The 24,934-nt window shown below is 45.0% G+C and overlaps 1 long non-coding RNA gene across 1 annotated transcript in view; it reads left to right on the plus strand.

Annotated features, from left to right (window-relative positions):
• LOC114013733 (uncharacterized) overlaps nucleotides 1-24,934 on the plus strand; it is a 99,368-nt gene continuing 74,434 nt past the window's right edge. The window contains exon 1 of the long non-coding RNA XR_003556887.2: nucleotides 1-661. This is a non-coding gene — a long non-coding RNA (uncharacterized LOC114013733). The remainder of the gene's footprint in view (nucleotides 662-24,934) is intronic.

The following is a 24,934-nucleotide window of genomic DNA, read 5'->3' on the forward strand; positions in this document are numbered from 1 at the left end:
AATTCACGCGGCCAATAAAACAAGTGGCGGAGATGGACAGTGTTACTTAAATAAACAAGGGTCTCTTTAAAATTCTCATCCACTTCAGATGTCTAAAGTAAGATTGTGATGATTTTGTCACGGTTTGGTAAATTTACCCCTTTAAGAGGCTTTCATAAATCCCAGAACACACCTTCAGCCAGATTTGAATATAGATTTAGGTTTTAAAACCCAGAAGCTGGGAACACCGCTTTATCAAAGAGAATTTCCCTTTAGCTTAGCAATGTGTCGGAATGGCTCTTGCAAAGATTGGATCTGAGAGGGGGAAAAAGGGGGAACCTTCTTTCCTGGAGCAATCCTGCACACACTTTGCAGCTGCCTCTGCCTTCAGCCTTCTGCAGCTCGGGGAAAAGTCGCCAAAAAAAAAAATTAATAAGAATTGTTGCAGCTGTAGGAACTTGGGGTTTTTTTTATTATTCTTTTAATTTTTTTTTTAACTTTCCAATCTCTTCTGGTCCACTTGGAAAGCGTTTCAGAGCAGGTACAGTCCCAGAGAGCCAGACTAGCTGGGGCTAACGGGGAGTGAGTGGAGATGTGTGATTTTCTGCCCTCTAAGAACTTTGTGCTCAGAGAAACAAAATCTGCTTCTGGGATGAAAAGAAACTGTAACTTCTGCTTCTCAGTAAGTTCTCCAACTTTCCGATGCCAATCGCGTTACAGAGCCATTTTCTCTCTCTGTGTAGCTGTTTCTTCTCTCTTCTCTTTCTCCCTCTTTACTTCTTCCTCTGATTTAATTTCCGACTCTTCTTACTAACGCGACCGTTTCGCGAGTGGTTTTATTGCCGTGTGTATCGCTCACCAGGCTGATCGCGCTCAGCTGCTGCCCTTGGTTATTATGACCGGGTGGTGGGGGGGGATAAAATAAAAAAAAAAAAATATTCAGGTCGGGTGAAAGTTAAGGAAGGAAGCAACCCCAGCCCCCCACCCCTCCCAAAGAACCGATTTATAATTTGTCATCTTTGTATCTCTGATCGGCTCCGGAAAGCGATGCATGCTACGCACTTTTAAGCTTTTCCCTCATCGGATTTGTGTCTAGTTAAAATATTCCAGACTTTCATTGAAGTTTATCTGCAATTCAATTGCGGGTTGTTTTTTTTTTAGGGTTTGCCTTTTTTTTTTTTTTTTTTTTTTTTGAGTTCGACAGTCCCCCTCACCCCAATATCTCCCTTTTGGGGGTGTAACGCCAGAGATACTGGCAAAGCTGTATCATTTGGAGAAAGGGTCGGATTCGTTTTAAAACGCCGGAATGATAAAAAAAAAAAAATCCCCCTCCTTTTCCAAGCGTCTGGGAGGGGAATGGCAGACCCGTCACCTCCTTTGGGGAAGGAAAAAAAAAAAAATAAGGCAGCATCTTCGCCTAAATGAAACCAAGTTTCATAATTGGGATGGAGGGGGCCCGGGGCAGGGGGAGAGGAGAGGATGTTGGAGGCACTTAGGGGCGATCTGCAATTTGCCCAGCTCATCTGGGAGCCAAACAAGTCCTAAAAATGCTATCCCGAGCGCAGAGAAAGTGAGGTCAGGGCTTGCACCTGAGCGAAAGTCTTATGTGCACCGGCGGGGGTGGGGTGGGGGGCTCTATGTGTGTGTGTGTCTTACCCCCTCCAAAAAAAAAATAATATCCCAAACCAACTTTGTTTAAACAGAGAAATAATTCAACAGCATTGAATTAAAAAAAAAAAAAAGTCTTTGGGGGAGGCGGTGCGTGGGGGGGCTCACGCGTGGGGGCCGGTGCGGGGCGTCCCCGGAGGCCGGTGCGGGAGGCTGGGGAAGGGGTGTGTGTCTGTGAGTGAGTGAGTGTGTGTGTGTGTGTGTGTTGATGAAAGGCGCTAATACTGCCAGTTTACATAATTTTTCTCTCCAGGCCATGAAGTTACCTTGATGAGCAGCTTTCTGCAGCAATCAGATTATAGCTCCCAACCCAGATATTAAAATAACGGTTACAGTCCCATATCTTGCGTGTTGGCAAACTTGGGAGAAATGAAGGGGTCGGGGGGAGGGGGGGGGGGGAGGGAGAGAAAGAGCCAGAAAAGGGGTTTTGTAAGAAAGAAGAAAAGAAAACCGCAGAGAAGCTTTAAACTAGTCTTTCGTTTGTAACCTTTTACAACCTTTATTTCCCGTATATGAAAAGCTCCTTTTATCGAGACCCAGAAAGAACTTTTATTTTTTTTCCCTCCCTTTGGATTTTTAATTAGAGCCCATCAATTGCAGCCATATATATAGGAATCGATATAAAGTAATCCGTGGAGATGGGCTAAGGTTTTAATCGAAAATCTTCTTTGCCATTCTTTGCAGATCTTCTTTAGCCGCTGGCTGGTGGAGAAACAAATGTTCATTACAAAAATACCCCCCAAACCCCCAAAGCACACACACCTCCAACCAAACAAAGCCACAACGCAGAAAGCTTGCAAAAGATCAGAAACCAACTGTTGTTACTATGTGAATAAGAAATTACTCTTATGCTTAACTTCATTCTCCCTTGCGGGCAGTTATTTTTCATATTGGGAACTTTAGAACTAGCTCCGAAGACTACAGCTAATTTTTCCTTTCTTAAATTGCGTATGGGTGATGGTGTTTTCCGTGCAGGAAGGGTCTGGCTTGTGTGCCCGCGAGTGTCTGTGTGTCCGGTAACAAAGATCCCACAAGTACAACGCTGCGGTGAAATGCAGACACCGTCCCTTTGCAGCTTCTCAGGCTCACAAATATAGCACTTTTTTTTTTTTCCCCGCCCCCTACAGTCTTTGGAGTTTTTTTCCCTTTTTTTTTTTTTCCCCAAGTGTTTTATATTATGTAAAATTTAATTCTTTGCTTTCACACGATGAAATATTTCTTTTCCAATGTAAAAAGAAAGGAGGAAAAATCCCAACTCCAAAGCTCCCCCAACCTTCCTCCTTTCTAAAGAACTAGGGCTGTTTTTCTCCAGGGGAAGGAGGGGAGTGGAAGCTAAATATTAAACAATGCAGGCAGCTTCGGGTTTATTTTGGTAAATTAATTGTGAGACTATTCTGGCTCCTGTGTGTTTCTGCATGATTAAACTGTGCTATTTGTTCCCCAAAGCTGCACATTAGCAGAAAGTGCAAGTCTATTTTAAAGCATCATCCTCAGGTTTAATGTAAGCAAACTAGGCTGAGTGAAAAGTTTACCCGAGTAATTGCAGCTAAGAGTGGACTGTAGTTGTTTTAATCATTATTTTCTATCTGATAAGTGCGTTTTAAAGAATGGATACTGCATTTTTTTAATCTGAAGGAAGCGAATCTGCCCGTATTTGTACCCCAACCTCACGTCTTATCTGTATGAAATTTCAATTTATTTAAAAGCCTGGTATTTAATACACTACACGGGCCACATTTAGTTTAGACAAACCCCCTCTTGTACTTTCTCCGTAATCACGCCTAATGAAAACGTGGGATTTTTCCATTATTAAAAAAAAAAAAAAAGTGAAAATATAATGCATCTTCATTAGGAAAATTGACTGCTGTGCTCAAGACAGTTCTTAATTGAAAAGGCAACCTATTTTAATGGTGTGGTTGAGGAGAAGATTACATACTTTATCCAAACACAAAGACAATTAATAATGAGGACCAGGCTGCTGCCATTAACTCTAATGTAGTTACATCAATGTCAATGGAAGTGCTCGTACCTGAGAGGTGATGGGGCTGCACCCCGCGTCCCCCTCCGCCCTGCCCGGGCACAGCTCATCCCCTCCTCCAGCAGCAGCAGCAGCACCCGGGCATCGCCGCCGTCTCCCCCGCTCCACCGATAAACCCAGCAGCACCGTCCCCGCCGCTTTGCCCCCCGCCCCCCCTTATTATTATTATTATTTAATATTTTTTTGTAATGGCAGCACAACCCCAAGAAGTTGTGCAAATAGGGCTCGCCCCCGCCGCCTGGTTTAAAGGGACTTTTAAGAGCTGCCTAATTCAGGATATTTAAGAGCATGACAATGCGGAGTGGTGGTAGCGGTTAAGCTGCAGTTTGCAAACGAATCCGTGCCCCACAGCCAAGGGAAAAGTCCTTTCCCCCCCGCTCATTTCCAGCGCTGCCAAGCGCCAGCGTTCGCCTGAGCGACGCCTTCGCTTAAGGCATTTCTTTGGGCTTGGGGGGAAAAAAAAATATTAAACTTTCATTTGCTCAATTTGCTGATAACGTGTATTTATGCCGAGCGTTGGTGGCTGAGGGTTTGCTCTGTATTTTTATTTTTATTTTTTTTCCCCTAGGAGGGACGGCTCGGTAAAACCCCGTGCGCCCGGGGCCGGGCGGTGTTTCCGCGCCTGCGGAGCGGGCCGGAGGGGGGTCGCGGAGCAGTGCCGAGCGGTGCGCGCCCTTCCCCGAGTTAAAAGTCCTACTCAAACCCCCTTCCTGGAAGCGAAGTTGCTTTGATAATTAGAAATAAAATAATTAAACTAGAGCAGCGCAATTTCTCCCTAAAAAAAAAGAAAAGAAAAGAAAATCTAATTAATATATATATACGATAACCGCGCAAACTGCTCCCCCAGCCAGCGCCGGCCCCGCGGGCACCCTTCGGGCGGGGGATGCACCGGGCGGGGGGTGCACCGGGCGGGGGGCACCCCCCAGCCTGCAAAAGCCGAGCCGGTGACTTGGGGGGCTCAGGGTCGGCTGTGGTGGTTTTTTGAGGGGGTGGTGTCAGGGTCGGCTGTGGTTTGGGGGGGGTTCCCAGCCGGAGTCCCGCACCCCCGCCCGGCCGGGGCGGAGCGGAGCGGAGCGGAGCGCGGGGTCCCTGTCAGCCGCCTCCCGTGGGTGCAAATGGCCTTTCGGGATGTTCCGCGCGCGCTGCCCGCGGTCCCGCCCGGGCTGGCACCGGAGACAATGTGGCCGCTCGCTGCCCGGCGGGGCGGGCTCCCGCGCCCCCTCCCCGGGGCCGACAGCTCCGGCGGCCCCCGGGCCTAATCCCGGCCGGGCCCCCCTCCTCCGGCAGCCTTTCATCTCCGCCGGGAGGAGGAGAAGGAAGGAGGGGGGGGGCGGCGGCCCCGGTGCCGGTGCCCAGCGGCGCGGGCTGCCCGCCCCAGGCTCGGTCCCGCCGGGCGGCCGCCCCTCCCCGCCCCGGCCCTCCCCCGCCGCCGCCGCAGCTGCCGCCGCCGCCGCCCCCCGGGGAGGGCAGGGGGGCCGGGCGGCCCCGCACCGGGCACGGCGGCTCCCCGGGAGGGCGGGCGGTGCTCGGCCTCTCTCAGGGACGGACAGGCGGCCGGGGCTGTGCCCAGCGTCCCCTCAGGGACAGGCAGAGCTGGCAGTGCCCGGCTTCCCCTCACAGACAGACAGACAGACAGACAGACAGACAGACAGACAGACAGACAGACAGGGCTGGGCCCAGCATCCCCTCATAGACAGACAGACAGACAGACAGACAGACAGACAGACAGGGCTGTGCCCAGCATCCCTTCACAGACAGACAGACAGACAGACAGACAGACAGACAGACAGACAGACAGACAGACAGACAGACAGGGCTGTGCCCAGCATCCCTTCACAGACAGACAGACAGACAGACAGACAGACAGACAGACAGACAGACAGGGCTGTGCCCAGCATCCCTTCACAGACAGACAGACAGACAGACAGACAGACAGACAGACAGACAGACAGACAGGGCTGTGCCCAGCATCCCTTCACAGACAGACAGACAGACAGACAGACAGACAGAGACAGGGCTGTGCCCAGCATCCCCTCACAGACAGACAGACAGACAGACAAACAGACAGGGTTGTGCCCAGCATCCCCTCACAGACAGACAGATGGACAGGGTTGTGCCCAGCATCCCCTCAGACATGGCAGCGTGTGGTTGCTCTCCCAGACAGACCGACAGACATGAGAGTGTCCAGCCTCCCCTCTCAGACAAACAGATGTGATGGTAGGATGGGGAGAGCCGTGCCCATCTGTAGCTCTCAGACAGACAGACAGACGTGGAGGTTGGATGGGCAGAGCAGTGCCCATCCATCTCTCCTGGGCAGACAGATGGACGGACAGCTGTGGCCTACCAGCCCACACAGAGGAGAGCTGCTCAGGCTGGGTCCACCCTGGCAAGCAGAGCTGGGGGCAGCCCAGGTAGGGTCAGGCTAATCCCTGGGCAGACAGACAGACAGACAGGGATGTGCCAGGGGATGCCCCGTGAAATCCCGGGCAGAGCAGGTGGAGCACAGCTAATCCTCAGGCAGAGGCAGCTGTGGCTGGTGCGGGCAAGCAGGGCTGGCTCTGGCAGAGCCCTGGGTCAGGCCAGAAACACCTGGCCACCTTCAACTGGTTGTTGGACAAACAGACCCAACACCACCCAGCCGGGTTGCTGCTGGGGGAGGTAGAGCCCAAGTGGGTCCTGCAGGCAGAGAGGAGTTAATGGGTCTGAGGCTGTCATGGTGGGGGATTTTCTACCTGTGGAAAAAAATAAGGCTGTAATTTCCTTCCCTGTACAGGCAGGGAGAGGCAGAGCGGTGGGGTCCAAACTGGCTGTGGCCTTTAGGAACTACCCTAACATCCGCAATCGGAGATAAAAAGAAAGTTCCTGCTGGTTCCCTTCCAGACAAATGAGCCTGGCCGGGTCTCTTTGCGCTTTAGCAGCATCTGCCCACCCTCTGCACCTGATTTCTTCCAGGAGCCTTTTATCTCCCTCCCCTGCCTGCTCCCAGAGCCCTGGCTGATCTGCCCGCAGGCTTAATGGTACAGGAGGATGCAGTCCCCTGGGACGCCCACCTCCTTCTTCTCATCTTCGCTCTCTGGAGCACTGCTCTTCCCGCAGCTCCCGCTCGCCCGCGCCTACTCAGATGGCTGCTTGCAAAGGGAATTTTGACGGGAGGAAGGGAGTTTGTGGAGCTTTCATTTTCCTGTCCAGAGACAGCTGTGCTAGGGGCTGTCTGTTGATTTCTCTAAAATCTGTCCCTGTAAGGGGGATGTTAATGACACACCGGTTTATGCCTGTGCCTAGGAAGCAGGAACTTGAAACAGATGTAGCAGTATTTTCCATGGAAGTGCGCCTGCCTTCTGTGTTTGTTTTTGTACGAATGGTGCAGGTAAATGTGTTATCAACAGGTTGTTGAGAAGAAAAAGCCTCCTTTCATGTGCATTCACGGATCAATGCTGCAATGAGATCTTTTGGTGAGAAGTTTCTCGGGAAAATAAATGTCTTCTGGGTGGATTTTTGTAATTTCTTAGCTGTGTCCTGCCCCCACACACTGCTGTGGCACAGGGTTCAAATCAGTTGCCTGAACACAGTTGTCAGGAGGATCCAAGATGCCCTCGAGTCCCTGAGTTGGCCATGTAGCACTGGTGGGTCTGGCAGAGGACTTGCAGGAGATCTGTGCCCTCCTGGCTCAGTAGCTGGAGGCCAGCTGGGACACCCAGGGGCATCTCAGGTGACACTAGACACCTATATTTATGCAACAAAACAAACCACGTTTACAGTCTGAGCTGCTCTAGCCTGTGATGGTTAGTTCTTCAGCTCCTTGCTGGTGCAAGGTGACACCTTCCTTTTGCTTTTTGCATCCACAGCTGAAATGCAGGCACCTGTAAATAACACAGCCCTGCCCATGTATTTTTCCGTACTCACTGTGACCATTTCTTGGTGCCTCGTTTAGGCGGACTGGTGATGTGGCTGCCTCAATTGATGTGGTGTCTTGATTGACGTGGCAGCATTGAACACCAAGAGAGGTCTGAGTTCAGGAGGTGCTGACAACTCAATTAGTGAGAGCAGAATCTTTCTGAGGTGTCTTAGTTTGGCCACGTGAAGCATTGTTGGTGTCTGCCTGGGAAGTATTTTGTGCTGAGTCTACGGATGAGAATATCCTCCAAGCCCTGAAGTTCTTCTCTTCCTCTGTGTAAACCTAGAGTCATCAGGATGAGGTGCAGATAAGATAACAGATAAAAAATGCGGGTAGTTTATTTGAAGCTTGCTATGGTAAGGATGAGTGAGAGTGGGGCTGGCTGCAGGTTGTCTTTTGAGGAGGAGGGCCACGGCCAATGCTCTGGCTTGTCTTTCTGCTCTGGTTATCTGGCCAGTGCTGGGATCAGGGTTGGTGCAAAGGCAATAGCCTGGAAGAGCAGAAACTGGCTCTTCAGCCCTGCCTGTGGCTGAGAGGAGGAGGATGGAGCTGTGATGGTGCTCGGCACAGCATACACAAGTCCTGTGTGTGGGGAGAGTCCTTGGGGCTGGTGCACGTGTGTGTGTGTGTATGTGCAGGAAGATGGAGTAGGCTGGGGCATGGATGTCCAGCTAAGACTTGCTGTGCCATGTGTCTTTTCCTCGTGTTGTCTTTGAGAAATAGGACAGGATTTTCATTTCATTTCATCAGTTCATACTCTTTAGTGAAAGATAAGAAAGCGGTAACTTCAGCCCCATTGTGTTTTGGGTTGGTTTTTTTTTTTGCGCTTTTATCCCCAGTGTGTTTTTCTTGTATCATACTTTGCTTTTGGACTACCTGGAGGATTTTGGACTACTGTTATAGGAACCCTACCCAAGCATGGAGCTGCGAGTAGGTTTCTACAATTCTGTATTTAAGGCATTTGTTGCGATTTAGTCTATACAGTCCATAAATCTACGCATTTGATATCTGATGGGAAATTCAGAACAAGTTGCTGTATGTCTTTAGTCTACACAGTACAGGAAGCCGCAGGCTGTCAGCGATTTAAATGTTTTATTGAAATGCAACTTCCCAACATTTTTTGACATAAGCATTATCAAGCAATGCAAATTATAGTATAATAGTGTAATTACCCAACTCTCCTTAACTTACTGCAGTTCTTTATTGAAGAAACACTATAAAAAGGAAGAAGGCCAATTCCCTTCACATAACTAAGGATTTTTAAACCAGAGTGCATTTTTTAATAAAATACTTTATTTTCGTGCTATCCTCTTGCACTGTAGATAGTTTCAGCCTCTGTGCTTGGATTAATTGTTACAGGAGTTATTATATAAAGCCTATTAGAAAAAGAAAAAAAAAAGAACTAATATAAACACCACTGGCTGTATTTTACCCTGCACTTGTTATTCAGAAAAGCTTTTCAGTGTGAGATATATAAATTATTATCAATGAAACACAGGACTTTTAACACTCCAGATTTTGCACATGCACTAAGATCACAGATCCAAGACCATTTACTAAAGTAAATAGATATGCAAGCTGTTTCTCAGGCAGACAAGCTAATTTTGCATCCCAAGTGGGCCTTTATTTTGAGGAAAAATATTTCGGAGAGAAACGGGTCTCCTTATGCTCCCACAGAGATGCTTTTCACATTGTGGCACTAAGCCTTGGAAGTTTGTACATTTTTGCTTCAAGTATGGCCATTTTGTCAAACCTGTGCATGACTCAAAATCTTGATGAGAAAATCACCATGGAATGGAAATGGCAGAATGGTTTTGAGAGATGCAGCTGGGGACCTTAGAAAAATGTGGACAAGGATGTTGTGTATTGTGGGAAAAAAAAGGCTGACCAATAATTGGGTATCTATGGGTGAGCTGATCAGAGAACTTCATGCTGAATGAAACTCTAGTTATTGCTTTGTATATTATTAAATACTTTAATTATCATTAGTTATGAAATTAATATAGCATTTCAGGCTTCTTATTGCCTGCCTTAAAAATCCAAGGAAATAACACTCACAGCGTCTTCCAGAGAAGGAATTTCAAATGACACTTCTATAGTCCTTGATGAAGCACCATTTACATGGTTTAGAGACCCACGGAGAAACGGGCAAATGGACAACTCCACATGATGTCCCAGAGTGCTAAATTTTACTCAGGTTTAACTGAAGGATGTGTAAAAACTCATGTGGCTACACATCTGAGACAGATCAAGAGTGCAAGGTGCTCATTCCAATAGCAAGCCTCATAAGCATTTGCAAAGAGTTGCTTTTGCCCTCTGCTCACCTCATGATCCTGGACCTTGAGGAGGCTCTGCTGCACGTACAAGGCCATGCAGCTTCAAGGGCTTAATTTGGCTGCTTGCCTTAATTAGAACCAGTTGTATTTATAAAAGCAGTTCCCTCCCTGGAAACCAAAGAATTGCAAATTTATACCCTGGAAAGTTCTCCCTTTTTAAAAGATGGAAGAATATTGAGGGATCTGCCCAAATTCACTAGAGGTGGCGGAGTTCCCCACAGCCTCCCATTCTTGTTCCTCGAGAAAGCAGTGGCATCCTGAGGGAGAGATGGGCTCCTTCCTGCATATGTCCCCAGCATATAGGATAGCTTGGCTTATATGAATTGATAACCTTGAGAGTTTTCTCCTTTCACTGAAATATTTTCTTCTTCCTCTTGTGCACTGATATCACCCATGTCCTTATAGTGAAAGTAAAAAAGAGCCGGGCTGTTGGTTTCACAGGGAATATGGCATCAGTGGCTGTGGCAGTGGCACTGGATATGCCCTCCTCTCGGAGCCAGTTTTTGCCTATGCGTGTGGCTTGGGAGGGTGAAGGAGATTCCAAATTTATTGAACCAAACCAAAATACTGCAGCATGGATCAATACTTTCAAGTCTTTGTCCTGATGGAACACTTATAAATCCATCAAATGTCAGTTTGTACTTTATTTATTCTGTGTTTCCTTAATCTTATGGTAAAAACCAGTTTTTATACTTGCATTTCCTTCTTCCCCCTTCTTCTTTCTTTTCCCCCTCTTTTTTTTTCTTTTGTTTTGTTTTGTTTAAGGCAGCAAGCACTCCATGCTAAATCCTTATAAAGGCCTTAAACCACCTGGGAATGGCTCTCACTCGCAAAATCCTCCTCCTGTGATTTCCCCAAGTGGTCACCCGGCCCATAGCTGGGATTTCCCTTTTCTGCGCAGCACTGCAGACAAGCTTTCAGCCCAAACTTCTTCCTAAACCGATTCTTGTTTGGATGCTTCTTAGAAAACTCACACAGTACCAACCTATTCATCTGCTCTAGACTTGAGTTTCCAACTTTTTCTTCTTTTGAGTTGACAGAGAAGGGAGTTGTCTGGCTGATGGAAAGGTTGTTGCGTTAATCCAAAATCCTTCAGTAGAGTTTTGCACCTTATGTATGGAGCTGGGTGGATAATGAGTTTTCTTTTTGGTGACTGAGGCAGAAAACAGTCAGGATAAAAGTGGACTATACAGAACTGAAAACAGTTATTCGTTTTCTTAGATTTTACAGATAATTTAAAAACCCTTGGAAATATGGTTTTGAATCAACCACAGACATTTTGTGTAGCTGACGTAAAATATTTTATTTATAGGCTGTATAATTCCTTTGAAAACTCCTTTTATTTTATTTTTGGTAAGAAAAATGCTATTTGAAAATTTTAAAAAAATATTTGGAAGAAATAAACAATCTCAAACACTTCCATTTTCAAAATAAAGTCTTCCTTAAAAGAATATCCAAATGTATTAAGGCTTTTTTATTTTCCACATTTCACCCACACTAACAAACAGTTTTGAATGGCATGATACTCAAATTTTCAGTGAACTTACTATCTATCAAGAAATAAAATAATAGTTTAGTTCTCCCCACATGCTGTGACATCCCTTAATTCCTTAATTGCTTTAATATGAGCAGGTTTAGGTTGTGTTTATACTTTTTTTTTTAAAAAAAGTCCACTTCTGTACAAGGCTGCCATAATTGTTTCACTAGCGGGAAGTGGGTGAAGAAGAGAGGGAGCAGACATGTGTGGAGCACCATATCCCCTGCTCAGAGCTTGTCTTCGATGCTGGCATCTGGCAGCGTCCATCCCAGCACTCTAGAAATCACCACCACCTGCAGTTGTGTTGCTGACAGTGCAAGAAAGAAGACATTTACCTTCCCCAATGTGAGCTGGCAAAGCTTCTGCAAAAGGGAAAAGAATCAAAAAATCTTTTGATTAACGAGCTATTCATAAACACACAACTATGTTAAAATGTCAGGCATGTTTTTGCTAGTTCAGCATCCTGGAGGACAGCCTTAAATTCACAGGAACATCAGTTTTGGTTGTCCTTCTGCACGGGTGTGACCTGTGGGGCACTTTGGGTGTGGGCACAGGGAAATGCACTGGTTCGACTGTCAGGTCACGCTTGGAGGAGCAAGTGGAGCCTTCTAGCAGTAGGGTTTGGTACCCTCAAAGGTGTGTGTCTAAAGGAAATGTAATTGAGACAAGGACAGAGCAACCCAGATAGTCCGTCAGCAGCTTCCCCACGTGACAAACCCACGGGCAACTCCAATGCGGTCGGTGCGGCCGCCTGTTCCGCTTGCCAGAGAGCCAGATGCTGCTGCTTGGAAGAACCTCATCCACAGCTTGCTGCCGGGCTCCTGTGATTGCTGTCCAAAGAGCAGAGATGTGGTGTGCTGGGATGACTGGGAACCCAGCATCCCACTACAATTTCTCCTCCTCCTGATAATTTTATTTTAAATTAAAGATGTGGAAAAAAAAATCAAATACAAATTTTATACTTCCTCTTGAAGTAATTAAACAACTTAAAAAGCACAATAAAAGCCATTCCAGTGGAATGAAAAAGATGGTACAGAATTGTGACAGTGGGAACCGCCCTTCCATAAACCCCAAATCGCTGGATTTATTCCTCTAATTGCTGAATATCAAGATGAAACAAATATTTTCCTTCTGATGACAGTAGTTAGGACATGACCAGCTATATTGGTTAATTAACCAGTTAACATAATAAACCCATCCTGATTGTAACGGCTATAACAAATGAGCAAAAGCCTCTGCTGATCACACACTACTCCCTTCAGCAAACTACGCTGATTTTTACAGAGAATATTTTCAATGTTTTAACTTGCTGGAAAATGTTTTGAGAATAGTTTGACCTTGTGTGTCCGTAACTAGAAAGCTCTGATTTCAGCTAATGTGAAGTGACTTTTTGGCACCATAGGGATTACGGATGAGGTCTGGTAATGCAAAGTTGATTTCAAGAAAAAATATAACAACTCTCTCAAAGCAAAAGTCTATCTCCATTTTTGAAGGGATTGCATTAGGCATATCAGGTCCAATTTTGCAGCAGATGTAGAGCAGGGCTGCTCCTTTGAGTACACAGCCAAGACAGGTGGATCAGGCTTGAGGTGCCCACAGCTGCTCATCCATGGCTTCCCACGCTTTTTTACAGACCTTGCAGAGCTCGGCTACTCCCGTGACTAACTTCCTTTGCTCAGCCCTGGTTTTATTTTTAAATTGAGCTGTATTTGTTGGGAGCTTGGATAAAGGAAAGGGAAGGAAAAAACAGCAAAGTCTGCTTGTGAGGGAGACAAGCTTAATTCCATCTAAAACTATTTGCAACACAGAACTGAAATGGAAGCACAAGATAAGGCAAAATTACAGCACTCATTAGATTCTGCTGTTGTTGGGCTGCTACCTACACAGTCAGCCCAGCATCTTTCTAAGCAAGCAAGTGGTGCCATGTTGCCTGATTTTAAATAAAACCCAAGATCCTCCTCCTTCGTTATTTCCTCTGGATTGTTCAGCTCTAACAGTGCCTCTTGAAGTGCTGAACTCATTGTGAAAATGGCCAGCGTTGACTCTACCTGTTGCTTATCTCCATGTAGTAGCCTAAGAGAAAAAAGGGAGGGTGAATACAGCTCCAGCTGGGATGGGAGGATTTGGCCCAGAGAGTCTCTGAAGGAGAGAAAGCGGTGAAACTTCTAATGTTTTCGGCTGGAACAAATGTTGAGGTAGCTGTGAGAGAAAGCAGTACTCATTTTTCAACTCTCCCTGCTCTGCAGGCAGTGTGTGCTACTTGTCAGGCTGATTTCTTTGGTGCTTCAAGGTCTGCTTTCTGGAATGCAATTTTTTTTGGGGGTCTCCTAAGCCAGGCTGGACTGAGCCAAGAGAGTAACTGCCTGAGGTTTCCTGGGATATTAGATCCTAAGGGATATTGCACTTAACTATTGGGTGTTTCACAGTGTCTCCTCATCCTAGCTGTGCTGGTGACCCCAGGCACACATGAAATGAAGGCAGGACAAGGATGCAAGTGTGGCACAATATTCACAGTCATGCAGTCAGTGAATTTCATGGATGCCCTATACTAGCTGAGCTGGAGGAGTCTGGGTGAGTAAAAGATATTTCTGTCCACAAGATGCCCAAGAGAGTCTGTTAACACCATCCCTGCTACTACTGCTAGAAACCCAGTGGTAGGAGAGGACCTCCCTCAAGAAGCAGTGACCTTGCGTCTTTTTATAGATCTAGATTAAGTAGGGATTGTTTAACCCAAGAGTTTAGGATTTTCTGTGTTGGCAAGTCTTTGTGCTTGCGGGGTAGTAGCTGCTACAACTGTCATATCTGAGAAGCCAAGTTAACTGCAAGGAGCAGAAGCCATAGGGATACACCGATGGCATTTTATACTGTGTTCTCTGAGCCCGTTAGATGGGATCCTGGCGGTATTTCTTCTGGCCAAAGTGTTTTATAAGGAGTTAAATCAACCTGGTAACAGTCTGTGTTTCTAGTGTAGCATCCACCAACTGTACACATTTCCTGGTTTTATGGTGCTGTATTACATCAACACCTCTTTAAATTTTATTTTTGTGGTAGTACTTCAATAGCTTATACTCCTGATTAGTCAGCACAAAAACATGAAGAATGGGAGCTGTGACCTGAAGGGGGAAGAAGAGACGCAAACATCAGTGTGGTGCAAGACAGAGCTGATTAATTTGTATTTGTTTATGATTCAGATGTGGGGTAAGAGTACTACATTTAGAAGGAAATGGCTTGTGCTTTTAATAAGGCTCTTCACTTACAGCTGTTAAAACTTTTGCATTACCCACTGCATTTTCCTGACAGTATTTTGGCTTTGTGGTCTGCTGACTTACAGACATGCATCTTCATCATTACTTAATAATTGCTTTATAGCAATCTTTCTATGTATACAAAATCAATGCTATTTCCATATGCCTTTATATATTTATATATAATACAAAAACATTTTGGTTATTAGTTTAATATGAAGAACCTCATAAAATGGTCCAAGCATCATCTGCTTTATTAGTGTCTGCTTGATAAAGCTTCCACATTCTACAGTTAGTTTGCTTCTGAGAATGTGAAGACTTTACAATATGCACTGAGATTTTGATAAAATCTCATCAAAGCCTGCTAAAAGATCTCCTTTATCTAGTTTGATTGGCTTGATTACATTGATTAATGAAACACTGGAGGATTTTATGTGATGGGATTAAATAATGCAATTAGTTTTAATAATTTTTCTAAAAAGTAGAATTAGGTAGGAACAAAAGGAAAAAAAGAGAGCAATGTTCTGTGTACAGTGTTCATGATAAGTTGTAATTCTTTGCTTTACCCTTTGGAATGGTGGCATTTCACAGACTTCAGATGCAGGAATGCTCAGGAGGAAATATAAGTGAGGAAGTTAATACTGGGGTGAATCTTAACTCTGCAGTATTTTACAGGCTGTCACTCATGCCAGTGCTAGGAAGGAGTCTTGTTGGCACCTTGAAAGCAAGTCACTGTTTTTCTGTACTGGCCACAGCTCTGGCTGTCCGCAGGAGAAGGGGGTTTCTGGGTGAGGAGAAAACATATATGACTTTGGTGGGTTAAGCACATCTAGGAACTTGCAGCAGAAGCCTGCAGTTCTATGAGACTGTGGTAGCTCCTTGACCATGCCAAAGTTTGTATAGACACGCTTTGGTGGCGGTATGCAAACTCCTCAACTGAAAGCAATCGAGTTGCAATAGCTTCACCACCAAATACAACCAGTGTGGCTTGTGTCAAAGAAGAGATATTTATGGAAATCAGAAAATTAAAATTAGTATAGTCATTGTCCTCAATACTCAAAGCTAATGGCAAGCAGGTTCACAACCAATGTAAGAGGAGCCAAAAGAGACTAGAAAGATAAAATTATACCTCTTCTACTGTCTGTTCTTCAGTTTCTGCTCAGTTTATAAATTTGCAAACTGCCCCCTCTCCTAGGACACTGTGCAGGGACCTCCATGTTTCCTGTGAGGATTTCCATCCCACATGGGCTTTGAGAGAGGTACCGGAGTGTCCAGTTTGCACATTTACCTTGTACTTCAGAGTCAAGAGTGCTGGATTCTGTTCCTGGGTCCGCCCTGGACTCTCTGGTCAGTCCTGAGCAAATGCTTTAGATCTGGACTCAGGTACCCATACCGAAGATGAATATAGCTGCATGTTATCAAGACAACGAGGAACAGTTCAGCTCCATGTTTTTCCATGACTGTCAGTCCTTAGTCCCCAGTGCAATGAATGGGGAGGGGAAGTGACAATTTTAAAAACATCCTCATAGCGACCTGCCTGAGTACAGTCCTCAACTCCTCTGCATTCACTGTGCTGCAAGTTAAGAGCTGGTCTGAATTGTTTATCATTGTCTTGAACTTAAATGCTGTTGCAGGTGCTTGGGTTAGCCCTGAGAATTAGCATAGGAGGTCTAAATAGGGCTCCCCTTTTCTTTGTTTTTTTTTTTTTTTCATTTGCTTCAGCCGTACAGTAGCTAGGATAATGTTCACATGCCATTTGGGGGTTCAGTGATGTCTAATTGCCGTTTGTAATTCATCCTGAAGATCTTGCAGGGAAGTGGCAATACAAATGCAGAGTGTCATTGCTGGAGATTGAGGTTTTACTGGCATTTCCTACACCTAGAATATCAATTCTAATTGCCATTTATTTTTCTTCTCATCTAGGTGTATCTCTATATCTTGTTTACTGTCACTCTGCACTAAGCTGTTACTTCAAAGCATTTGCCTTGAATAATCACAATCAGTAAACTGCATAACAGCTTTGTTAAATACACTGCCTCTTCCCTTATAGTATGGGAAGAAAAAGACAAGCAGAAGCTGTGCATTTTGAATCCAGATCTGATTTCAGAGATAGCAGGCAGCTGAAGTATGTATACCCAGGGTTTAGAGACATTTGGGACTAAATTTTTTATTTGGCATCACTTTTGTTAGGAAGCAAGCCCTTAATGAAACAGTGCCTTTGGCAGAGCTTACAGCCTCTTGGGTAAACTTGCCTTTGCAATATTGGGTGATGTGCAGAGCATAGATGTGTACCTGTGATAAATGCTTGGGAAAGACCTTGATCTTTGCCCTGGTTGCCTGGAACAAACCAGAAGCTCCCAGTTTAATCACTTACTCTGCTTGTTTCTGTCTTCATCCTTGCAGCTCATCTTGGTACCTCTCCATGCAGTGGGTCATGGAGAAGTTGCGTTTTCCATGCGCTCCATGGTTGGGTCCATGGCTTAGATAGTGCAAAAATGAACATGCTGGTTTAACCTAAATAGGATCCCCTTTCATATACTTTTTTTACAGCTTTTCTTTTGAAGTTCATAGGGTGACTCTGGATGCTTTAGCAGGGAAGGCATGAGATATTGGATTTTCTTCTGGCTTTGCTACTGGACCTTTGTGTGGCCCTAGGTACACTCCCTTCCTACCCTTGTGTGTTTAGATCTGTCACACTCTAAAATCTCCATAGTACAGTGTCTCCTACATTTGTCTCCTACATTGTGTTTATGTCATACCCAGCTCAGTGGGTCCTGGTCTGATTGGAAATTTAGTGTGGCATTGGTATTTTATCTCTGATTAGTACGCTATGCACCAACTCAGTTTACTCTTTTACTGCCAATAGTCCAAACATACGTTATGAGTCAAAGCCCAGATTGCTCAGGCTGAGATAAAATAATTGTCCTACTAAAACAAGTATCTAGATGATCTCTTCTGAAGAAAATGTTGGGCCTTTGTTGTAAGGGCTTGCAGTGAGGAGCTAAGAGTGAATGTAGGGTGTGTGGAGGAGTAAGAAGAGAGCATCTGTGTGTAGTGTGCACTGGCCAGAAAAAAGACTCAAGGTCTCCCTTCACCTACTGCTACACGTCTGGGGAAAAAAAGAAACAGGACTCAGGTGGAGAATGAATGTTTTAGAGGTTCTCACCCCATACCTAAGTCATGGTCCCTGTCTGCACACCAGCCTTCTCCACAGTACAGATCCTACAACCTGCTTACACTGGGAACAAATGCTCCTACCTGTGTGTGAGCCTCTTTGGGTTTGCTATCACATTGACAGCACTGATTATCCATGGAAAAATGTGAATTCAGACACAAGGAGGCAGATACCAAAACCACAATACCTATAGAGGAGTGTGAAAATGATGTGGGCTTTTTATTTTTTATGAGCAAAAGCTCTCTTAGCATCTGAAAATTTGCCTCTGTATTGCAAAAAATGTGGCTTGCAGACTGCTAGAACAGGCTGAGATCACACTGCAAGTGTCACCCTTTTAGGTTGTCAAGGGAGTAAAATATTCATCCACTGAGGCTCTGCCATGGAGCAAATATATTAACAAAAATAAATCATATTCCTTCTAATAAAATATGAAATGGCTTGTTTGTTCTAACATATATAAGAAAACAAGGGAAACGAGACTTTACATCAACCACAAGGTATTCTTGGCTAGAAGTCTGCTAATATGCTTAAATATTTCAAGTAACAGTAAAACTGAGCCATCCAGACAAGGCAGGTCTTACACTGATCTAGAGACAGAATTTGGGGAGACAAAGAAGTAGCCAAATTAGCTCTGAAAACTTATCGTTTATGAGAGTTTTCTGAAGTCTCATCTTGAAGACTGATACGGGTATGTTTCAGGTTTCTGTTCTGTTTGTTTGGAAAAGCAGACATGGTAATAAATTGGCAAATAATCAAAAGTAGAGAGGGGACTTAACCTGGATGGGAGCTCTGGTGATTCCTGTCTAGAAGAGTGATTTCCCTCCTTCCATGTATCAGTGCTTCACATTTTCCTCACCACACAGAATTTCTTTTATCCAGGCAGATTAACATGGACTTTCAGATTGATAATTGGCACATATAGATATGAACTCCCTCTGTCTTTCCCCCCCAAAACTCAATCTCCATGTCTTCCCTTGCCAAACCCTGCATTGTTTCAATCTATGCTCAGACAGACTGTGAACCCTCCACCAAAGTTATCATGAACAACATTGCAATCTTTGGAACAAATCCAGAGCCAGTTTGAAGATAATAGGAACACTGAGTACTAAATAACACACTGACAGAAGACATGACACCATGCTGGCAGAAGACATGTGTGCATGACTTTTATAGTAACCAGGGCACTCATTGCTTGGTAGTCAGAGGACAGCAAAGTAAACTATGGAAAAAAAGGCAATTTTAAGTAACTTATTACTTTAACTGGAGAAGAGAATATGTATTACAGGAGAGAGAGAGTTGGTGTTCTTTGCAAATGGCCCTCTGTACAGGGAAGCTGATGCTGGGTCTCCTGGGTATTTGATATTGAGGAGTCACGTGGAGATTCTCGATATACATATTGGATAGGAGTTTCTACTAAAAAGATCAGCTCAGAAAGGTAAACATTGGTGGCAATTGATAGGTTTCAGAGTCATCACATCATGGAAAGAAAACAAGACCATCTCAATTTCTTATTATTTAAAATATCTTTCCCGCCCCCCCCCCCCCAATTACTAGTCTTTAATCTGTAATCTATGTGCTTCTCTATGTCCCACTTCAGAGCCACAGAAGAATATCTAAGCTATCTTTCAATGTATCAACCCAACTGAAATTTCAAGTTAAATTAATTGCCCTGGAGGGGGAAAAATTATCCATAGTATTTTCTGCAATCTGTGTCTCAACTCAGAACCCCTCAAGAGGAGCACAAGACTTCAGAGCAAGCCCTTCCCAAAGCTGATGCATTTTAGGTGCCTTCATCCTGCATGCAGACTGAGGGATTCAGCTGGAGGCAGTGGTAGGTCAGAGCCTGAGGTCACATTCTTGAATTATGGCCTGGTCACCCAATTACTTAATGATGTGCCTTCACAGGTAGAAGTTACGCCAGGGAAAAAAAATTGAAAAAAGTTGAAAGTGGTGAGCTGACCGCTCTTCTCTTATAGGAAAAGTCCTTGCACTGTGGCCAGGCTTGAAGCTGGACATTGCACAAGTACTTGACTGGATTTGAGAGAGAAAACTTGTCATCTTGCTAGACCCAGCCTAAACCAAGTGAAGGGACTTGTTTTTAGACATCCTCAATTCCAAAACTCTGCATCCTTGTTTAGCAGAGGTGCTTTGTGGTGTCAAGGAGCTCATGATGCCAATTTGATTGAGATGGAGTGGACCACACAAAAGGATCATGCACCACTGGGCATCCCTTTGCTGAAGCTGTGGAGAAGAGGAGGCTGAGTAGTGAGCACACTTCACCATCTTGTGGGATAGCTTTATCTTTTATTGCTTGTACAGGATCAAGCACTTTCACTTCACAGGAGATTACTTCTGTTTGAAGCCTTAACCATACACTGTAATGCTTAGATATAAAAAGGGCACAGAAGGCAAAGCATAGAGGAATTAAATTATGTATGCATGCAACAGAATGAACCTAGCGCAAGCCCCATGTTAGCTGTGAATATCTGTTCCACTTCATGAGAGCACTTTCCTTTATTTATCACTGTTTTCTAGTGATATCAGTGGGTTTTGTGCATACTGTCTGGAAGGGGACCGAATTCTACTGCCTTTTCTTAGGCAAAACCCCCAGTCAGGAACAAAGGCTCTGATGACAGTCAAGAAATATATCTATTCACAAGCACTCTTCACAGGTGATTGCTTATGTATTAGAGATGTAAATGATGGTTTTGTTTCAAATGAGGTAAATCTAAGATTAAACTCCCATCGAAGAGTAAATGTTCCTTTTACCTTTCATGTGTAGTAGCTTGAAAGAGCCTACACAACAATAAATTGCATTACAGAAGCTCCCACTGACACAACCATATGTTAGCAGTCTCTGTTTTGAAGGGTTACAGCTCGGCTGTAAGAATTTGCTGTGGGCTGAAATTTGGCAGTCTCTGCTCAGTAGTTAGATTTTAAAACGGAGCTACAAATGCATACCAATTCCTTGCAAGTCGTCTTGAAAAGTGCAGAAGGGGGAAAAGCCAAAGCTTGCTGAATTTAAGCCTGGCGCTTACATGACTAAGAGCTGCCGCCAACACGGCGAGATGAAAATGTGTGTGGTGGTTAACACTCAGTCAGAGCGCTTCTTCCCTTTAGGAAAATGTGAAAAAATAAGCTGCAAACCACAAGGAGGGAAAGAGCTGCCTTCTGGCACTGCGGCCTCAGCAGGTTGCAGCTCCTGAGGCTGTGGGAAGACAATGACCTGTGGTATTCGGGAACATGATCAGCTTGCAATGAGAGCCCTGCGAGAAGGGGGGGTGGTGAAGAGTGAAAGGCTGAAAGTTGAGGAGCAGACGGTGGGGTGAGGTTTTTTGTAAGTCCTGAGTCATGCTGCCTTCACATTCCCACTTCTTGGCTGTGAGGAAAATGGAAAAACTTCCTCCGGGGAGCGGGTTCCTCTGCTGCCCAACTGCGCTGGGTGGCCACAGAGGAAGGAGGGACTGGGCAGAAGTTTGTAATGAGTTAAATGATATAAAGCTGCTTAAAAAGAGGAGAGCATCAACATCTGTCTTTACTGCATTTATGTTTGTTACGGTTTTTAGTGCCTGTTTAGGTGACCGCGCTGTTGCTGAGTTGAGATGAGGGGAGTTCAGCCCCTTCCCCAGAAGGAACTGGGCTCCACTGGAGGTGGTGAATGTTTGTGTCTGTGCACTGGGGACCTGCACCTTCCTTTAGTCTAGCTGGGTGCTCTTATGAAATTGTGGAATATGGAGGTGAGGGTGTGCCTGGTCCACCCTGCTGCTGGATCACTTTGGAACCTGGTCAGCACTGTGGGTGAATGTCTAGCAGGAAGGCTTTTTTCTTGACAGCCTTCTGAAGGCGTCTGTTATTGGCATTGAAACATTCTTTGTGGACACTGACAGACCAGCAATAACTTACTTCTAAGTTGCGTATGAGGCCATTTTGTATATGAGAAACAATTCTAGCAGCGTTAGAAAAGAGGTGCTATGTACTCATGTCTAATTTGGCTTTTAGTGGACATGAGTGTCCCTTTTCTCCTCTCTCCCCTGATCAGATGTCCTGGCAGTACAGTACAAAGGACTTTTAATTCCTTCATGGGCTAGTAGCTACAGAGGTTTATTTGGAAGGGACTAAGCATCAAATGAACAATTCAGTACTGCTTTTAGCGTGTGAACAATTTCTTCCTGGTGGCCACAGAAGATGGCATGGGGTGGATGTGCAAGGGGGGACTGTAAGCATGGTATGAGTAGAAGTGTGCACTCGGTGGGAGCTGGGAGTACTCTGAAGGGGACTCACCATGCCACCATGTCATCCCTTCCTCTGGCTGTCACCAGGAGTGCCACCATAGCTGCTGTGCCCATTTGGGCATAGATGTGTCCATGTCACTGTGACAGTCAGCTCTTTAGACCATCTCCTAGAATGAGCAACCTACCAGCAGTGACCTTGAAAAGGAATTCCTTTAGCTGAAGGAGCAAAACTCTGATTTGGGATGCGTCAGGCTATGGTGTGGTCCTTCTGAAGGCAGGGAGGTGGTTCTGAAGGGTGGGAGGTGGTTCATCTAGCCTTTGCGGCTGCTGATGTTGTGTGGATTTGCTACAAAACTCCAATTCATCACTGCCACTCTAGCGGTGCTTGACAAAATTCAATGACCATATGTGAAGAAATATAGATCACACTGTTACCTGGTGGGTAGGCAAATGTAGGAATGGGCTATTTGAAGAGGCTCAGCCAGTCTGACAGATTTGTTCTGTAGTTTGTGTGGGTGACTTTTACAGGTGGTCAAACCTCAGCAGGTTCCAAACACAGCCTGGAATCAGAGGGGGTATCGCAGTTAGGGTTGTTAGCCCAGGCTTGTCCTGCCTGCCTGGATCGACTGAGATCACAGGTCTGTGTGAACCACCTCTCATATGAGAACATGAAACTCTCTTTCTTGGTCTCATTCCTGCTTTTGGTCCTCAAGATCTGACTGCTTTGTGTCATTTGGATCTTCCTGACTGGAAGAAGATAAAAAAACCTCATGAATCTTCAGGCATGTAACCGAGGCAGCAAAGTTCTGCATGTAGGGTCCCAATAGTCCATTTCAAATCAGAAACTGGAGAAAGATGTGCCTCTAAAATGTGTTTCAGGCTCTGGATAGTCTGAATTATCCTAGGGACATGCTCCTTCCCTTCTGCTGACTTCCCAGAGGATGCAGAGAGACACTTGTGTGTCCCCTTGGACAGCTATAACTCGGTCGGATGGGTCAAAGCACGAGCAAATTGTCTGAATCCAGCTGGGAAGGCTGTACACAGACATGAGCTGAACCTTTTGTGGTTGCCGTTACCACAAAACCAGCCATTCTCTGCTGAGCAGTCTCCCAAGTTGCTTTACAGGGAGGATCTAACGTGTTGTATGAAAAGTAAAGAAATTAAATAGCAAGCGTTCCACTTGACCAAAAGGTCAAAGTCACTGCGATTAAAACGCTTTGTTATTTTAAGATCAGGGAATGTCACATAACCATTATATATAAATGGCAAAGTTTCTGTGTGTGCTGACTGCTGAAGAGCATTGCTAACTCTGTCCTTGGGGGTCCCCGACAAATCCGCCTTCCTGAAGCATTTCCCACATCCCACAAACACTGCTGCATGGCCGGCAGGCAAGGAAACCCTATCAGCTGGAGAGATCAGATACACTTCTCCTTTCCAGGTCTGTGCATATTGCGTTGTACTTCTTGCACCACTGTTCTTTGAGCATACTTGTGCTGTTTTCTCTCCTTACTCTCTTTAAAAAGACAACCCCAAACCTGATGTAAAATACATTACCTTCATAATGGAAATTTTTGTTCTGGAAACACCCCACTGCTTGGCAAGCGGGTGGCTAGTGGACGGGGGCAATCCAGCGAACCCCAAAAGACTGACTTTGCCGGCAGTTTGAGGATCTACTGAGCAGAGACCGAAATGGCTCTGACTCACACGGTACTGGAATATGACTGTGAGACTTAAATAGATGTCCACAGAAAGCTGGGATGATGTACTTGGATTTTACTTCTGTCTTTCCAGATCAGGGAAATAACAGGATGGGGTGTCAGTAGATTAATTAAATATTTAATTTATTTGTCAGTTTGCAAATAACTTTGTTACAAGTGGGACCTTGCTGCTTTGGATTTTAAGTAATGTTAGATTTGGCTTTAAATGATGAAGTCCAGCACATTGATGGAGTGAGAATGAGAGAAGGTCAGGAAGGTCATTTACAGTTAGAATAAATACCTTGAAGTTCAGATAATTCATAATCCCAGTCCTGAAATCCTGCTTGTTATAGAAATGCATTGTAATAGTAATACTGACCTAAAATAAACTCTTTGAATTAACTGTTTTTTTCAAGTGTGCCAGACAGAGCTGGAAATTCAGGGAGGGTAAGGTCTGAGGTCCCAACAAAACAGCCTCGCTCTGCTGGTATCCCCTAACACACCCTGGGATGTCTTCTTTTAATGATAAAATGCTTCTTTTTCAATTCTACATGCATTTCTTCTCCAATGGATTCTTGAAATTGAACTTAATCTTCTGCTGTGAAGAAGATATCAGAAGGGTCAAAGGAAATAAAAGAAAAATTATATTTTCACATGCATTTTTTTGGATATGAATAAACATGTACAAAGCTTTATAGCCTGGACAGAATAGAGCTGTGGGGAGATGCTGAACTTCCCTCCATTCTTTCTGCATTCCCATCCCATGTCTTATTTTTCTTTCTGCTTAGTGGGAAGAGATGCAAAAAGAGCAATTTGTCCTTTGCATGCTGTTTTGAGAGTTGAGGGAGTGTCTTGACTCGCTCACGAAATGATGAATTATAAATTCATTGAGCAATAGGGCTGGAAGATACCTCAGAGACCTCCAGTGCTGGAAATTGCACCGTCTCACCAGATAATCTGTTCCAGCATGTCACCATCCATCTGTTAAGCAGAGGATCACAGCATCAGCTTTTGCCTTGGGCCTTCGGTCCTAGGCGGGCTAGGACTGCTCTCCGCTGAATGGGAGACTGGTGAACCTGCTTTGGTCCTTGCACACAGACTATCTGTATTTTGGCACTTGCGCAGCACAGAG

Source organism: Falco peregrinus, chromosome 1 (assembly GCF_023634155.1).
Source record: "Falco peregrinus isolate bFalPer1 chromosome 1, bFalPer1.pri, whole genome shotgun sequence".
Taxonomy (NCBI): Eukaryota; Metazoa; Chordata; class Aves; order Falconiformes; family Falconidae; genus Falco; species Falco peregrinus.